At 43.5% G+C, this 19,271-nt stretch overlaps 1 pseudogene; it reads right to left on the bottom strand.

Annotated features, from left to right (window-relative positions):
- Positions 1-8,520: 8,520 nt before the first annotated feature.
- On the bottom strand, positions 8,521-10,871 carry LOC101822670 (annotated as a pseudogene).
- Positions 10,872-19,271: the final 8,400 nt, after the last annotated feature.

The raw sequence follows: 19,271 nt of genomic DNA, 5'->3' as shown, positions 1-19,271 counted from the left end.
AAATCTCATTAGTTCAACTATCATTTTAAAATGTAGAATTGTATGACTTTTTTCTGGGTACATTTCAGGTAGTTTTATGCTACACTGTCTTACATCATTAATTTTGTTGAAACAGTCATTGCTGAAATTTACTGCAGTGAATTCTTCTGTTTGGAAAACAATGGGGGGTGAGTTCATATAAATATCCCAAAGTTCTTTGTGACAGTCTATAATGGGAAAAGAAAAACAGGAGTAAAAGTTTTGGAGAATACTTCAGAAATACAGGAAGAAGGAAGAGTGAGGGTGTGTAGATAGATTTATAAAGCTAATCAGAATCTATTTTCAACTGAGTTTGGGGAAATAGGAGGTTAATAGTCAGTATAACCTGAATCAAATCGTCACATAACCCAAGAACTGTGAGCATCCTGAATCAGATATGATGTCAACAGGAGATAGTTTATTTCATCATTTTACCTACAGAGTGAGTAGAAATACCCTTATTTCCTAAGAATAAGTCAAATAGATGATTGCAAAGCAATCTATGGTGTCTGATTTCACAAGTCATTTAATGCTCAATAGCAAAAACAAGTCAATCAATGGTGGAGAGCAGAGCTAATCAGTTGATTTTGAGACTTTAGGTTTATTTTGCTTCTTTAATTTTGATACCACAGCATCACAAATCAGGATTCTGCATGACACTTCTCTTTTCCTCAGATGGTTTTAAATGACAGTATATTTGATTCATGGTGTTACATATATAAATCTTGAAGCATGAATGTTTACTTGATTGAGTTTTAAAAGTTGATTGTAGAAATGGAAGTTTCTGGGGCTGGAGAGATGGCTCAGCCATTAAAGGCCAGGTCCACAACCAAGAATATAAGAAATGGAAGTTTTTGTGAATGAGAATTCACACCTTCCTGATACAAGAAAATGTTTTTAAAAACCATGTATTCTGAATATATATGTTTATGCTTTACAGAGTTACCTTGACTTGTATTTATTACGATCCCCAAGACTGGGTTACAGGTAATTTTAATAACACCACAACCTTACTCAATGTTTTTCAGCATATAGCACAATCCAGTCCTTTCTCTACTTGCCCAAATACCAGTTTGGAGGCACATGGGCCATAGCTCGGTGGCAGAATGATTTGGGTGTAAACCTAAGTAGTGCACAGTCGCCATGTGGCTGTGAGATGGCTTTGACTGTGGTCATAATCTTATTTTTCTCAATCATATTTTTCTTATGTCCTAAATTACATTAATTATTGTTTACTGTGAGTTATACACAAATGAAATAATGGAACAGGGAATAAATACATTGAATAAACCATGAGATTTAGTGTATGTTTCCAACAAATAGCATTCAGAAATACAAAAATTCAGTAATAAGCAACAAAACTTATGGAGACTTTGTGACAGCAATTAATACAAAGATAGCCTAAGCTTTCTTCCACCAATTAAGTTCTGGACTGTCCAAACACTAGAATCTCAAGATTAAAACTCCAGCCATATAGTACTATCTTTTGTAAAAGTTTAAAAATGTGTGTTCTCTGTTTGTTTTTGTTGTTGCTGTTGTTGTTTCCAGACAGGGTTTCTCTGTGTGGCTCTGGCCATCCTGGAAATAACTCTATAGACCAAACTGGCCTCCAACTCAGAGATTCGCCTGCCTCTGCCTCCCAAGTGTTGGGATTACAAGTGTGCGCCACCACCCCCCACCCCCAGCTTTCATGGTTTTTTTTTTTGAGGATTGAAAAACTGTGGGAACACCAGACCTTGAGCAGAGACCCACTTCCCCTTCTGCCTGGGAGTAGGCAGCTGTAAGACAACGTTTACTAAAACCATGTTTACTAAAAACAATACAATGCCCGGGGGCAATAAGTTCCTGGAAAAGGCCTGCCCACAGAAACCGCCCTGACCTCGACCTTGTCCAAAGATTAACCGCCTCTTCTGCCACGCCCAGATCAGTTTTTGGTGTCAGAGCAGAACCAGCCAGGGGGAGAGGAGAGAGCAGAAGCTTCTCTGGTGGGAGCCTTTCTTAGGAAGTTTTCTTGAACCTTTTTTGGAGCCTGTTTAAAGTTTTCTTTACATCGTTGAACAAGTCTCTGTGTTGTCAATCCCCGACACCCTCCGCACGTTCTCGGACACAGGCCGCGCAGCAGACGCGACAATTGGAGGTCCCACCGAGATCGTGAAAGCGAGGTAAGTGGACGGGGTTAAGAAACTATGGGGAATAGTTCCGGGAAGCTAGAATCATTGCAGTATCAACTAAAAAAGTTACTTAAAGAACATGGGACTGCAGTCAAGTCTAAAACCCTAGAAGGCTTTCTAAAATCGATCGAACGCGCCAGTCCATGGTTCATTACTGGGGGAAACTTAAATATTCCAGATTGGGAGGAGGTTCGCCGTGATCTTCATAGACTTTTACGAAAAGAGGGATCTGAGTCCTTACCCCCTACGACATTCTCCTTATGGAGATTAGTGAGGGGAGCACTTTTGACAGATAAGGTTCGTCACCGCCAGGTAGTTCAGGACACAAAAGAGGCTTTTTTAAAATTACAAGAGACTGAGACTCAAGCCTCCTTGAGTTCAGGGGCAGAGAGTGATGATGAATCATCTAAAGGGACCCTGACTGAAACTAGAGGCTCCATTGTTAGTGAGGATGAAGGGGAGTCTCTTAGTAACAACAAAAAAACGGGTAGAGATCTCCGGGCGCGACCCAAACAGAAGAACTCCGGTCAGAATCGGTTATATCCTTCTCTATCAGACCTAGAAAATGGAAGTAGCTCAGACTCAGACTTGTCACAGTCTGAAAAGGAACGGTTACTTGCTGAGATCGTGGCCCTTAAAAAAGAACTAAAAAAGATTCGAATTAAGGAAAAACAGGACAGGGAGAGAAACCCTTCCCCATACTCTGAAAAAAGGGACTCCTCCTATGAGAAAACCCAGTCCTTCTTGGACCTGGAGGGAAGACCCAGAGGAGGGGTCCAATGCTGCCCGGTGGTGGCCCCAGTAATGGAACTTCCAGACCCGAACAATTCTGGACAGGTCATTCTGCATCATAACCCTTTAAATTTTAAGGATATAAAACAACTTAAGGAGGCAACTTTAAATTATGGAGCACAGGCTCCCTTACACTTTCCTTAATGGAATCTTTTGCGTCTCTTAATTTGACACCTGGCGATTGGCAGCAGCTTTGCAGAGCAGCTCTGTCGGGGGGAGATTATTTGATTTGGAGAGGTGAGTTTCAGGAAAGATGCATCCAGACAGCCCAAAGAAATACACAGGCCGGACAGCCCCAGAGAAATGTGGAGATGCTTACCGGGAGTGGTCAATATGCCACCATTCAGCAACAAATGCAATATGACATCGCAGTCTATGCCCAAGTGGCAGCAGCGGCCCAAGGGGCTTGGAAAGCATTGCCTTCCAAGGAAGGAGGGGATCATCTGTCCAAAGTCCTTCAAGGACCCTCCAAACCTTTTCAAGACTTCGTAGACCGTCTCAGTCAGGTAGCAGAAAGAATATTTGGGGGCATTGGGCCTGTGATGCCAGTCATCAAGCAGATGGCATTTGAAAATGCAAATAAGTACTGTAAGGAGGCTCTTCGCCCCTATCGTAATAAAAGTCTAAATGACTATATCCGGATCTGTAGGGACATTGATGGGAACTTCATCCAGGGCCAAGTGTTAGCTGCTGCTATTCGGCCCCAAGTGGGGAAAGAAAGACCCACTCTGGGAGGGAGAAAAACATGTTTCAGCTACGGTAGGGAGGGACACTTCCGTAGAGAGTGCCCTCAAAATAGTACTACGGGTCTCAAGAGACCTGGTTTATGCTCCCGTTGCTGAAGGGGATATCATTGGGCCAATGACTGCTACTCTAAAACTGACCGGGAGGGAAATTTCCTTCCTGCTAATAATAATCAGGGAAACGGGAGGAGGGCCCCACCCCCGGGGCCCCAAAACCAATGTGTACGGGGCAATGACCCCTGCTCTGGGCAGTGGCAGGACTCATTTTCTCCCCCAGAGCAACCCCTTCATATCTCAGACCTCCTTAGAGCCACCTCGGGGAGTGCAGGATTGGACCTCGCTCCCTCTGCCCGGGCAATCCTAACACCGGAAATGGGGATCCAGGCCCTCCCTACTGGGGTGCATGGGCCATTGCCCCCAGGCACGGTCGGACTACTCTTGGGACAGTCCAGTACTATTCTTCGAGGCATCCAGGTACACCCCGGTGTTATAGACCAGGATAGTGAGGGGGAGATTAAAATAATGACATCAGTGGGCAGTGGGGTTGTTGCCATCCCTGCAGGAGAACGGATTGCTCAGTTACTCCTTCTCCCTACAGCTCCTTGTGAGGCTAGAAAAATTACAGAGAAAAGGGGCAACCAAGGTTTTAGAAGTACCGGCCCGGCAGCATTTTGGGTAGCCACTATGGAGAACCGCCCCCAGCTTACATTAAAGATAGGGGCGTCTTAGATTCTGGGGAAGATTTCTCTGTCCTCTCAGATAAATTCTGGCCCCCCGCCTGGCCGAAAGAGGAAGGGACAGTGACCCTCCAGGGAATAGGACAGGCTGTGCCCCAAAAAAGCCTCAGAATCCTAAAGTGGCAAGACTCTGAGGGCCACACAGGGCTTTTCCAGCCATATGTTTTGCCTGGCCTCCCTATTAACCTCTGGGGATGGGACCTCATGCAAGAAATGGGAGTGGTCCTTACCACCCAGGCACCAAGTCCAAAAGCAGGGGCCCCCAGATGACGCAAGGGAGGGGCTGGAGCCCGGGGAACTAGGTAAACTAGAACAGGGAGAGGTTTGCCCTGTGGCCTCCCTCCCTTTGGAGACCAGGGCCCCAGGGGATAGGAAGGGTTTTGATCATTTTTGATGAGGGTCACTGTTGCGCCGCCAGCCCCCATACCCATCACATGGCCATCAGATGATCCGGTATGGGTGGAACAGTGGCCCTTACCAGCGGAGAAACTAAGGGCGGCTCACCAGCTAGTTCAAGAACAATTGGAGGCAGGTCATTTGGTTCCTTCCACGTCCCCTTGGAATACCCCTATATTTGTAATAAAAAAATCTTCAGGGAAATGGAGGTTACTACAAGACTTGAGGGCTGTGAATGCGACCATGCAGCCTATGGGGGCTCTGCAGCCTGGCTTGCCCGTGCCTGTGACCATTCCTAAAGACTGGCATTTGATTGTCATTGACTTGAAGGATTGCTTCTTTTCTATTCCCTTGCATTCTCAAGATAGTCCTCGGTTTGCCTTTAGCCTTCCTTCAATTAACTTTAGGGAGCCTGCCCTTCGCTTCCAATGGGTGGTACTCCCCCAAGGGATGGCTAATAGTCCAACTATATGCCAGATTTATGTAGCTGCCTGTTTAGATCCCCTCAGACGTAAGTTCCCTGACCTTTACATTATCCACTACATGGATGATATTCTTTTGGCCGCGGCCGAAGAAAGACAATGTTACATAGCCTTTGCAGAGCTACAGGAGCTTCTGGAGGCCCGAGGATTTATTTTGGCTCCTGAAAAGATCCAAAAGAGACCCCCTTATACTTATTTGGGTCATCAAATTCAACAAACTGGCCTCCGGCCACAAAGACTTCAGATCGATTGTTCAAATTTAAAAACACTTCATAATTGACAGAGATTTTTGGGAGAGGTGCAATGGTTTCGCCCTTCTCTTTCTATTAAAACAGGGGCTCTTAAAGCGCTTTATGATATTCTTCCTGGGGATCCTGCTCCAACTTCCCCTAGACAGATTACCCCAGAGGCCAGGGAAGCCCTACAATTGTTGTTAAGAAGTATAGAGCAAGCCCACCTTCGGCGTATAGATTATGGGCAGCCCCTTGTTCTGGTTGTACTTTCATCTAGCTTTTCACCCACTGCCGTGTTTTGACAGACTGGTCCTATTTATTGGATACATTTGTCAGCCTCCCCTAAGAAGGTAGTGACCCCTTACTATGATCTCATTTTACAATTGTTGTGGAAGGCACACAAGTTTAACATTCAAACCTTTAAAAAGAGTCCTGATAAAATTATCCTTCCTTATGGTAAGGAGGAGGTGGAACATCTACAGATCTTCCATGATGGGTGGACCCTGTTTATTACATCTACAGGCGCTCAGTTTGATAACCAATATCCCAACAGCCCCTTGATGTCTTTTTTCAAACAACATCCTGTGATCTTTCCCAAAATTTTAAAGGAAAACCCTCTAGTTGGAGCTCGCTCAGTCTTTACAGACGGCTCCTCCAAGGGTTTCGCGGTGGTGGTTTCTTCTCAGATACAGAAGAAGGTACCCATAGGACAGATGTCAACACAAGCCGCCGAGTTGTTTGCTTGCTTGATGGCTTTCCAAATGTTTGAGGGAGAGCCCTTTAATTTATATACTGATAGTGTTTATGTTGCCAACATTGTTAGACCTTTAGAAACTTCTCCACATGTTCTTCCAACCTCCCAGGTTCGTTCCTTATTAGTTCAGCTCCAACATCTTATTTGGCAGCACATCCACCCTGCTTATGTGGGATTTATTCGTGCACATACTAACCTTCCAGGACCCCTTGCCCAGGGCAATCAAATTGCTGACTCCTTGACCCGCCCTAGGGTCTTATTTACTCAGAAGCAGCTTGCCCACCAGCTCCATGAGCGGTATCATCTAAATGCCCGCTCCATTAAATTTCACACTGGGTGCCTCTTATCCATAGCGACACAGATTACCTCTCAGTGCCCTGATTGTGCCCCTTATCATAATTTTCCCAATGAGGGGGTAAATCCCCGGGGCCTCAGGGCCAACCATCTCTGGCAAATGGATGTCACTCACCTGCCGCAGGCAGGGAAATTAAAATACATACATGTCTCGGTGAATACGTATTCTAAACTGATTTTTGCCTCTCTCCACTCAGGAGAGAAGATTAAAGATGTTATTTCTCATTGCCTACAGGCCTTTGCCTACATGGGCGTACCCGATGCCCTAAAAACGGACAATGGCCATGCCTATGCCAACAATCGCTTTGCTGCCTTTTACAGGGAACATCACATTGTCCATTCTTTTGGTATTCCTCACAACCCCACGGGACAGGCTATTGTGGAGCGCACCCATGCCACTCTCAAACAGTATTTTAAGAAAATAAAAAAGGGGGAGTATGTTACCTCCCCCAATATTCAGTTATCCACCATACTTTACATTTTAAATTTTTTGACCGTAGACCGTAATAATTTGTCTGCTATGGAGAGACATTGGAACAAACCCTCCCAGTCCTTGGGATGGGTCAGATGGAAGGATTTGATTACAGGAAAATGGCAGCCACCCCCCTATTAGCTAGGGTCCGAGGGGCTGTTTGTGTTTTCCCTGCAGGAAGTGAGAAGCCTATTTGGGTCCCCGAACGGTGCATCAGGCATGTCGACTCCAATACTACTCCGGATACTAGGAATGCTCACCATGATAAAGATGATCCAACCATTGCTGAACACTCAGGTAAGGGAAATATGGGCGTTGGTGAGGATTCCCCCCCATGTTGATGCCAGTTAGTCACTCCAGCTCCCTGCTCATCAAATTTTATAACACCAATAATACATTGGGAGCGGCTGCCACCAATGAGATTAAAAAGTCAGAAACTAGACATTCTGAGTTTCCCCCTCCTAAGCCTGATACTAGGGTCAGGAAGTAGGGGAATCCAAGAGATTGCCAGCGGCATATGCCTTTAATCCCAGCGGCATACGCCTTTAATCCCAACATGCCTTTATGAAGGAACATCCTGGGTTAAAAGTTGGATTAAAAATGGTTGAATAGCCGGGCATTGGCGACACACGCCTTTAATCCCAGTACTCGGGAGACACAGACAGGTAGATCTCTTGAGTTCAAGGCCAGCCTGGTTTACAGAGCAAGTTCCAAGACAGCCTCCAAATAATACAGAGAAAAAAAAATTGGTAACAAGCTGGGCGGTGGTGGCACACGCCTTTAATCCCAACACTTGGGAGGCAGAGGCAGGCGCATCTCTGAGTTCGAGGCCAGGCTGGACTGACAGCCTCAAACAATACAGAGAAACCCTGACTTAAAAAAAAATGGGTAAAAAAAAAATTTGTAACAGTAAAGAGGTACTGGTATTAAGTAAAAAAAAAAAAGACAAAGGTATATAGAATGGAAATTTTTGTTTACATTTAAGTTCTATTTTGTGAGTCATCTCTAAAAACTTTTGGCCAAAAGCTTGGCCTCTCCACCTTACATCTACAGTTACAAGGAGTAGGTACGGCTGTACCCCAGCTGTAGGCAGCTGTAAGACAACGTTTACTAAAACCATGTTTACTAAAAACAATACAATGCCCGGGGGCAATAAGTTCCTGGAAAAGGCCTGCCCACAGAAACCGCCCTGACCTCGACCTTGTCCAAAGATTAACCGCCTCTTCTGCCACGCCCAGATCAGTTTTTGGTGTCAGAGCAGAACCAGCCAGGGGAGAGGAGAGAGCAGAAGCTTCTCTGGTGGGAGCCTTTCTTAGGAAGTTTTCTTGAACCTTTTTGGAGCCTGTTTAAAGTTTTCTTTACATCGTTGAACAAGTCTCTGTGTTGTCAATCCCCGACACCCTCCGCACGTTCTCGGACACAGGCCGCGCAGCAGACGCGACAAAAAACCATCTTTATTATCCTTAGTGGGGATGGAGGGTCTCCAGCGTCTCCCCCCGCAGCTCAGTCTAGGACATAGGTGAAGTCAGGGTCACTTGCTGGCCAATTGGCAGGAGCCTTCATTCCTGGGAGTCACTAGGAAGTCCAAGCAGGAGGTCAGAGCCTGGAAGTCCTCCGCACACTTCTCTGGAGGGTGTGGAGATCGGTTTTAGAGGAGGAAGCGCTGGTAGCCCCAGCCTGTCTATGTCAGCATGGTTCCTCCTGGGCATGAGCTGGAGCAGAGGTCTGTTTTCATGTCAGGGCGGCCCTCAGCTCTGAGGCCTGTGCTTCCTTTCCCTTCAGTCAAGCGGTCTGTCCATTTCCGGGGCACACAGATCCCGTTTTTCATGCCGGTGGCAGCACCAAGCTGGAGCGGCCTTGGGGCGGAGCCGGAAGCCATGTTGAGGACGATGTTGGCCACCGGGTGGAAGGTAGCCAGCTCTTCCTTGGTGGCGATGAAGTACCACAGGCCCAGGTGGGGCTCTGGGGACTCCTTGTCACCAGTGTCCAGCGCCGTTAGTGGACCGTGCTCGGGGCACTGGTTCACCGAGCCTGGCGTGTCTGGTGACCTCGAGGCACCAAGGAGCAGCTGAGCCACTACAGTTGAGGTCCAGTCTTCCAACCTGTATCAGCGCTGAGCTTTGCAGTACACTGAGAAGTGACTGGGTTCGGTCTTTCATTCATTCATTTGGCCAATTTAGGGATCGCTTTCATGTTTTTAATTGAATGAGAATTCCATCACCTTCCCTCCTCCTTTCCTCTTTCCTCCCTCAAACCCCTTCTGTGCCCCCACCTCAGGCTGATAGCACCTTCTTCCTATTATTGCTACACAATATGTATATCATATGATATGTATGGGCAAATACATAAAAACACAGCCTGATAGGTCTGTTTTTATTGTTTGTGTACGTGTGGTTCTAAGCTGACCACTTTATACTGGACAACCAACAAGGGAGCTCATCTGTGGGAGACACTAATTCCCCTTCTCAAGTCTCCATGTGTCAGATCATCTTGTTAATTTTTATTGTGTTTTATCTTACGTTGTGTTTGCTAAGTTGGAAGAATAGCATACTTAGCTGTACCCGAGTTTCCTGTAAACCGCCTCGGAATGCAAAGAAGAATGAAGGACCAGCTTTTGTTCTCAACAATTCTATTTTCTCATATGGTGTAGAAGTTACAAAGCTTTCATCGACAATTACCAACCACTTTCATTGTCCTTGTGTGCGAATTCTGAGAGACCGTTTGAAATGCATTCAAGGACAAGGAGAGTGCACCGTGCAGCCTTCTGTATGAAACAAAGACCAGTAGAAAAATACACACTCCTACCGGATATGCGCCCAATAGAGCATCAATACAAACAAAACAGGTACAAGCCAGAAAGTCTGCCAGAAGCCAGGGGACGAGGACCAAAATTAGGTCCTTTGGATGTGCACAGTACAAAGGAAGAACAGTGCTATTTGTAACTGAACTTTTATGAATGATAGACTTGACCAGACAGTTATTTATTAAGATTTACAAAGACACTGGTCCAGTTAACAAGACCCCCCCCCCCCCCCGCCTCCGGAAATACCACACACAACGCTAAGAGAAAGAGTTCACAAAAGTTCTGCGATTGTGTCTGTTCAGGCGAATGAAAGTCACCATCAACAAACCATTGAATTGTAATATACTGAACCACTATACTGTCTTGCCATTTTTCTTCACAAACTGCGGAGGAGGCGTATTACAGATGAAAGTCAATTAGAGAAATTCCGAAGGTTGTCTGGTAACCACTCTTCATATTAATTAATGCCATTTTAGCCACTGAACCCTAGGTGGAAAACCCTTATCATTTTGGACTTATCCAGAAGGTATTTTATGCCAAATCCCTCTATTACAAGTGCAAAATGATTTACTTCTTTGACATTAGGAGAGTGAAGTATCTAATTAGAGAATATATTCCAGATTTATGACGACACATGACAGATACTCCAAGAACTTCCTAAATTTAATGCACTATTATAAATTAGACAATGGATCACATTAGCATAATTGTCAAAGTAAGATGCTGAGTACCTTGAAGGAATGTCATTCTGGAAAAGAGTGTCATTAGTAAAGATTACCACAGGAGTGTGGTAATCAGTGTGGTAGTTTGCAAATCCCACACTCCTCTTCTCGGGATATGGTAGGGTTAGACTTCCTTGTGCCACAATGTGGCAGGTGATTTCTATGGCTAAAGACCTGTCTCTCACCACATCCATCTTCCCCTCTGATATTTACGATGGCAGCTTGTTCCACCAGCCCGGATGCTGAGTGATTACTGGAGGCAGAGTCTTGCTTCCAACCTGCTACAGAAATAAAGCATAGCAAGAAATAAAATCTGCACATTTAGCCACTGAGATTTTAGAGTTTGTTGGTGTCATAACCTAGCCTATTGTGTCATGATACCGTAGCCAGAAATATGCAAGGATCAATCCTTGAATATCACACTCAATGGCGACACAAAGACAGTTTCTCTGTTTCCATTCTGCTTTGCTTTTCAAAGGGAACTCTAGTAGTTGCTATGAGAAAAACGTTGCCAAATTGTGCCAATTAACAGTGTTTGCAGAGATACGGTGGGTGAAATGGAGGGCAGATGTTGCATTGTTAGAACGCACAGTAGCTGAATGCTGGCCATGGCGGGCAGTCTAAGGTACATCTGTCTGAATTTAACTTATGTTAAAATTAATAAGACAAATGCTAGTTTATTGTTTAAAACAATGTATTACTATCCCATTCAGCTCTGATATTTGTTTTCTTGATAAAAATGAGCCGGGACAGGAACATAGGAGTTATCTTTATCATTAAAAAATTCAAATGCAAATGTAGACTTTATTGATTCCATTTAAAGTTATGTTGTTTTTATTTTCTGAAAGATGGGGCCTCATTGTTCTTATTCAAAGCTATGTCCCTAGAACTTAAAACGGAACATATACTAAGAGGATCAAAATGAGCATTAAAAAAAAACATTATGCCTGTGCTTTTTGCTCGAGGTTTTTCATTAGTTGCAAGGTCAAAACAAGTTACAAGTCTCATGCAACTTCTCCAAAATCCAAATGCCATGTTAGGCTGTAGTACTAGAAACATGAAGCTTAGGACAAATGACTAGAATTCATCCCAATAAGCCGTTTGGAGTGCAACATTTGGCTAAGCATGGTCACATACAGAACAATAATTACCAAATTCTTTTGTAATGTTTCTCTAAGGTTTTATACAGTGTAGTCTCAGAAAATGAATAATACTTGTAAGACACAAATGAGTAAAAAAAGAAAAGGGGGTTTCTAGGCTATGCTCAAGGAGGGGTTCTAACATGATATCGACAGCTATGGTCTCCTGAGATGGCTTGTCAGGTATGGACCCTTGCTGCTGAGCTTGATGTCCCAAGTCAATCTCTAGGACCAGTGGAAGAAGAGAATTGACTCCCAAATATTGTCTTCTGACATCCATAGCCTCACCATGGTGCACGCCCCCCCTCGCACAATTAATTAATAGCAAGTTTCCCTTAGATGATCCCTTATTTCCCATACAAGTTGATGTTTGCATGCTCATAATGAAGGAATGTGATGCATGACAATGAACACAGAGGACTGTTTTTATTCTGCAAGAGGTGCGGTGGTCAGGAGAGAGCATAAGAATGGTGTGTGGTGCACACGTACACAAAGGTTATCACTCCCGCAGAAAACAAAACCATTTGCCAGACAAACTGGGAAACCCGGCTGCATCCAGAGAGAACCAATTCAGCTCGAAGACGAGACTTAAAGCTACAGTGCAAGCAGTTATGCTAATGGAATACCTTTAATGAAAGACATTCTGCATATATTAACGTGCTTAATCTACATAATGGCTATAGATGGGTGTAATTTCCTGTTTTTTCATTAAAGAGACAGGCTTAGACTCTCACTAGCATTTCCAGGTTATATAAAGCCAGGACTGAACCCCAAAATCATGGGACTTTTTTTGGCAAAACAATAAGGATTTTATACGTATATAAGTACCTTCAAATGTAAAAGGAATGCTATGTGGCTGAGAGGGTAGACTTTTTTTATATTCTCAGAGGTTGGTCTAGTATGTAATTAGCAAAGAAGAAACTATTTCAGGATAAGGAAGTTGGTTAGAATTTTTTCTTCATGTGATGTTTTAATAAAATTCATGAAAATTTATGTTAAGAATTTTTCTCTTGGGCTAAGGATGTGTCTCCACTGGTAAAGTAATTATCTGGCATGTACAAAGTCCTCGATTTGATCCCCAGCACTACATAAGACCAGGCATGGTGGCACATACCTATAAAACTGTCACTTAATAGGTAGAGGCAGAAAACTCTGAAATGAAGATCTTCCTCTGATACAGAGTGAGTTCAAGGGCACTCTGGGTTATATGAAATGCTATCATAAAAACATAGGGCCAGGAGGACATCTCAGTGGGTAAAGGTGTCTGCCACCAAGCCTGATGACCCGAGTTCAGTCTCCAGGACACACGTGGTGGAAGAAGAGAGCCGAATCCAGCAAGTTGGTCTCTGACTTCTCCAAACATGCTATAGCATATGTGTGCACGCACATGTAAAATAAATAAAATATAGATATACATATATTTCTTATATTTATCAAGAGCAATTTTTTATTTTACACTAGTTGTATGTAGATAAAAAAAATCCCACTTTCAATAGAAAGGACTTAGTAGTTTTATAATTAAACCTTTCTTTGAAGACTATTATAACACTTTCAAGTTTCTATGGCCTGGTCAGAAATCCATTCATTCTAGGAAAAAACAAAAACAAAATACACCCTAAAACTTGCATCTCCAGCAGGGTCAGAGTGCCACAATGATGCTCTGATACTTTGCTCAATGTTGCCAACTAACAGAAGGATCTTACAAAATTACTTTTGGGATCACAGACCCTGGCCGGAAACCCACCCCTCCATCAGCCTGGGAGCAGGCTGAAAACATGTTTACTGAAAACATGTTTACTGAAAACAATTCAGTGCCATAAGCTCCTGATAAGGGCTTGGTCACTGAAACACCCTGACTTTGATCCCCCCCCCATGGCTAGCTACTTCTTCCTGCTCCCTGCTGTTCCAGATTCTGGTGCCAGAGATTTAACCACCAGCCAGGAGGAAGGAGAGGTCTGTGAGAGGTGTGTGAGAGGGCTGTTGGAGATTTGTGCGTGTATGGATGGCAGAAGCTTTTTCTGAAGGGAAGCATTTTTCTTGGGAAGTTCTCCTAAGCGGATTTGCGGAGCATGAAGTTTTCTTAACGCAATCGACTGGTCTCTGTGGCATCAATCTCGACCACCTCGCCACATTCTCGGATACAGGCTGCGCAGGAGGCACGGCAAGTCGGACTTTATCCAGAAAGACTGTGTTCTCAAATTGCCTGTGTTTTACTGCCTTTGGAGGTGGGTGGAGGAGAATAACCCTTTCCTGGATACAATTTGACATCCTCCCTTAGAATACCAGTTACAGACCCAGGCTACTCTGAGAACTTTCTCATCCCTGACTGACAGGACTGAACGCAGTGGTGGCCCCTGCACAGTAGAGAGCATTTGCAGAGCTGGGAAGAGACTGCTGTCACTCCCACCATCCTCTCCTCTGCTTTTGTCTCTTCTTTTAGGCCCAGGATTTAGTGTCACAATGAACTTGTAACCTGATGAATCAGGCATGAGTTTGAATCTATAGCTGCTACCCACTTCATCCTTCATTCCCTAAGCCAAAGATGATTAACATGGTTAAAATTCCCCCCTTCAAAATATGCACTACACATCCCTTTTACAAAGGTGCCCACTGTCTTTGAATCAATGGTAAAGTCTCCACTGTCTGAGGTTTGCAGGTGGGTTGGTGAATGTTGCTAAAAAGCCTAGGCGGCATCAGAGCAGAATACTAAAGAAGAGTACTGTGTAGAGTTGGAAATCTCTTTGTACTGAGCTGGCAGGTCTGTGTCTTAAACACTATTATGCAGGTTCGAGACAACTGCTGATGAATCAGTTTGGTCACCATGATGTGGACCAAAGAATGAGGTTGCAAACATCTTCATTAAAAGAGCGGTATCATTCTTTATTAGTTTTCAGAATTCTTCAGTTAGACCTGCACTGTTTTATTTTGCTCCTCAATAACATTTACATTTAACTTCTTGTTCGCCTATCTCACCACTTGTTTTTTTTGTCTTGTGTGATTTCCATGCCTTCAGGTACATATGAATTATTTATGTACCCATATGATTTTCTTTTAACATCTCTGAGCTGTGTTTTGAGGAGAAAGTTATGAAGGAATATTAAATAAGATCAGAGCAGAAGCAAGAGAAATGTGGTAAAGTTACCCATGCGTACTGGCAATGCCAACCATCAAGTATTGCGGTACTTGGCTGAGCAAACCAAATGGGAATCTGCCTTCTCCAGTTGCCCATTTTGTAACGCCCTAAGGCAGTATTACATCCTGAAAGACACTATTCAGTACTGTGAAGCCTCCTCACCTCTAACCTCTCCAGCCCACGCATCTGCTTCTGCCCCCAAATACAAGTCATTGAGTAAAGTCCGGTGCATTTTTGTTAGCGGTATAGGAAATGGATGGAATAAAAAGGGAGATGAGCTGTTATGCTAGATGATAAATTCCAACGTGTGTTTCCCCCAACCAAATGCGTTTTGTAAATCAGACCCTCCAGTAGCTGCAAAAAGGCAGATGTTACTAGACTCATATTTTGCATTCATCTTAAGTCATAAATCTTTAGGTGCCCTTTAAGTCCACAGATAGAATTATATAGCTCTTTCCACGCTGCTCACAGAGAGCAAAAGAATTTTGCCACACTGTTCGGTCCTAACGATTCATAACCTTCGCAGGCCTTTCGTCAAAGGCCGGTCTCTCTCTCTTTTAAGGGCTCCCAAAAGCTGAAAAATCAAGCCTTTTCTAGAACGGAGAGACAGTTTTAGTCTAAAATCCACGATTTTGCATTTTCATCTTCTAAGCTCCCCTTTGTAGGAAGTAAGCCCCTTTCTTGGCTTTCGACTGAAAAAAAATTCAAAGGATGTTTCAAGTATAGCTTGATCTCCACATCTTTCTATCACTTAGCACCTGTTTCTCTCTTCTAACCTGAGTTTGCCATAAAATTCCTGTCTTAGAAATTATACCTCATCTATCACAGAGTCACAGATCAGAGAAAGTAGCTATCAAGGCCATTGGAAAGCCAGCTGTTGACTTCCAATTGGCTTCTGGGAATACGCAGGGCCAAGCCTCTACTGGCCTGTAGCATTAAGGGAGCAAAACCATAGGACATTCAGTCAGCTAGAGCCAGCAACAAGCAGTGCTCACCATCCCTCCCCCCACACTTAAACCTATTCCAGAACATCTTGTAGAATTCTTTTTTCCTCTAGCAGCGTATGGAGTGCAGGAAAAAAAAACCTGCCTTCATATCAAATGACCTCTAAAACAACCTTGCAGTAATATGGTTAGAAAATTCAAAGTGCCCATGCTACGTAGTCTTTGGCAGCTCTCTTATTCCCTAGGTATCCTGGGAGTTCATGTCTCTGTAAAATATACCCCTGCCATTTATCTACTGTAGTAGGAACAGACTAAAAAGAAATTTAGAGAATTCTCTTAACTTACTGTTATGAACACTTTCTATTCATCTTAAGTATCTGTCTTAAGATTCCCGTGTTCATTTGCTTCCAGGTAGCAACTGTGCTGTGGCCTCATTTGCTGGGTCTGTGTAGATCCGATTTTAACGACTGATGCTACATCATACTACTGTTTGTCACCAATATTAAAAAATTCAAGGATGCAGCCGGGCAGTGGTGGCGCATGCCTTTATTCCCAGCACTCGGGAGGCAGAGGTAGGCGGATCTCTGTGAGTTCGAGGCCAGGCTGGACCGACAGTCTCCAAAACAATACAGTGAAACCCTGTCTTGAAAAACCAAAAAAAAAAAAAAATTCAAGGGTGCTCAGTAGCCACTAAAAACCTCTGTTTTCTTTAATGTAACCCCTCCACACAGCTGTTCATGTTCACCCCTTCTTTTCCTAGATTGTTAAAGGTGTGTATTTTCTAAACTGTTCTCAGGAGATGATAACATGGACTGGTTGGTAGCTCTGTCTGCAGGCAGACTCAGAAGGCCCATCAATCCACTGTGCTTTCTGTTAGAGAGAATTGAAACATCAGCTAGACAGCCCGGTGGCTTCGGCTTCAGGGTTGAGGAGGCCAGCTGAGCCACTGGGTAATTTTGACATTAAAAGGATTCCTGGTTCTTGCCTCCAAAGACGATGAGTTGTACACTATCAACATGAAGGTAGCAACCAGTATGTGGCTGATGTAACTCTGTATGTCCTGTGGGCCATTCCAGCCAAAATATAACAGTTATTTCCCACAAATGCTGTCATGAGCCTCAGGGTGTGTAGTTCAGACTGAAGATATATATTCTTTCCCCCCAGAGATGGGGCAGAGAAGATGACTAGAACTATGTGGTCCTCATAGCCACATCCTGATACATGCACTTTTAATACCTTGATGGTAATACATTACTTCAATGCTACAAATAGCCAATATTTTGCCTTTAAGAACTGTAACTCCACAGTCAGGGGCCATAAACCTCTACTTTTAATCAGTACTGAGCAAAACACTTCTATAAATTCTGTTCATAGATTCAGCTTAAACCCTTGTGGATAAAGGCCAACGATGTAATGTGAAGAAGTGCTTCTCAGATTTCATTTCTTCACGTTTCTAGCCTGGTACCCATGGCAGGATGGGGAAGCAGAGGTAATCAGGGGAGAGGCTCCCTCTGCATCCAAGAGCTCCACCTTCTGTGATCCTTCAACTAGTTCACATGCATGCCCTGAAGTTGACATGAAAGCAATTTTGGCTGTAGCAGTAATAGTAGGGATCAAGCTCTTTGGGTGGTGTGGAACCAAGGTGAAGAAATCCTCTCCCTAACAAAAATGGCTATGTGGAAATAACTGCTTTCTTTTCCTTGCAAGGATTTTTAAATGAAATCACTCTGGGGTCGACTGCATGAATTCTCTTTGTTGTTCTTTGGCTTCTGCAAAAGAACGCGTGGAGACCTGTTCAGGAGCCCAACGCTAAGAGATAGATGGTGCACATCCCCACCATGCTTTTGTGTGTGTGTGTGTGTGTGTGTGTGTGTACATACACACACTTAAAAATGCTTTGTAACAAATGTATACATGCAGTTGACAAATGATAGTCTCATTTTACATTCGTGTTAAGTCTTTTAATGCTAACAGTAAATGCAAAGCAGGTGTTGAGAAGAGCCTACAGCAATTATAGCAGGGATGACACATCAGTAGTTGTTATAATGACTTCACAATTAAGGGTTAGCTGAAAACCTCGTTACAGTCAGGAGTCTGCTCAGCTTCACTGTGGCACAGAAGTGTAACAATTAAGCCAGCTTCCTTGCCACATTGGTGCTCAGAGCTGAAAAACGCCCTTTGGATTAATGTGCTCCTGTTCTCCGCCCTGCTCATTTTACCAAAAGACATGATTATGTGACTCTGCTGACTTTTGACCTGCCTTCTGCTAAAAGGTTGATCTCTATGGGTTTTCCATTCTATGTCCCTTGCCTGCAGCATACGCCATACATCAAATCACACGTCTTGTAAACTATGCTTAAGTCATGTCTTCATTTCATAAAATTAGGCAGACTGTAGCTACTGAAACAATTTGCATTGTCAGCACCAAAACTAACAAGACAGACTCAGCGTTAGTTCCAAGTCCCTTCCAAGGCTTCTTGAAATGTCAACTCAGTTTCTCCAGCGATTGTTTTATAGATGGGTAAAAGCTTGGCGTTTGTTTCCCAGATGCTCAAGGTCCTTCTAGCTTCGCTTCTGCTATCCTCTTCCCTTTTTCTTTTTAAAATTTGACCTGGATGAGATTTCAGTTCCATGGGTACTATTCCTGTTTTCACTCAAAGGCTATAATTAAGTCTTTTGTTTGTTCCAACTGCAATTCATTCCTGGCCTTGGATAAGAGCACAGACAGACACTGCTTCTGCGGGTTCTTCTCACAATCAAACAGGAGGCAACAGTAGAGTGATTACTAGCTTCCCTAATGCGAATTGCAATACACATGACAAAACAAATTCACTTTAATATGAAATGGGATGTAGAATTGTATTTCATCAGCCACCTGTCAAACCAACCCACTTAGAAGTTCTAAAATAATTTCTAACCTTTAGATTAATGTTTCTTTTCATTTATTTCCTCAAAAAAATCACATCAAACATCAAATGACAGCCTCTTTTCTGAGTTTATGTGTGCTTTCGCTTTTTAAAGGCAATTAGTACAGTATGTCAGAAGTATTGCTTCATTTCCTGTGCTTTGGTTTTCTCATGTCAGAGCTACCCTCAATTCAGTATGTTCTAGAACTAATTGTTGGAAGAAAAAAATGTGCTTTTTGACTACTCTTTTGCAACCCAGAGTCATATGATTATGGCAAAAATTGGATATTGAAAACAACAAGATTGGCTTTATAATCTTAGGCTTAGCATGAGATTAGTATGTAGAAAATAATCTAAACTACTTAGCAAAGTGAAAAATAACAAAATGCGTTGTATTTTTAGATGGCTCTTATTTAGTATTAACCCCTCTGCAATGAGACCATTGAGAGCTTAAAGAAGCAGATACGGGAAG

The sequence above is a fragment of the Mesocricetus auratus genome, unplaced genomic scaffold (assembly GCF_017639785.1).
Source record: "Mesocricetus auratus isolate SY011 unplaced genomic scaffold, BCM_Maur_2.0 Super-Scaffold_6731, whole genome shotgun sequence".
Taxonomy (NCBI): domain Eukaryota; kingdom Metazoa; phylum Chordata; class Mammalia; order Rodentia; family Cricetidae; genus Mesocricetus; species Mesocricetus auratus.
This window is presented reverse-complemented; position numbering and strand designations above follow the sequence as displayed.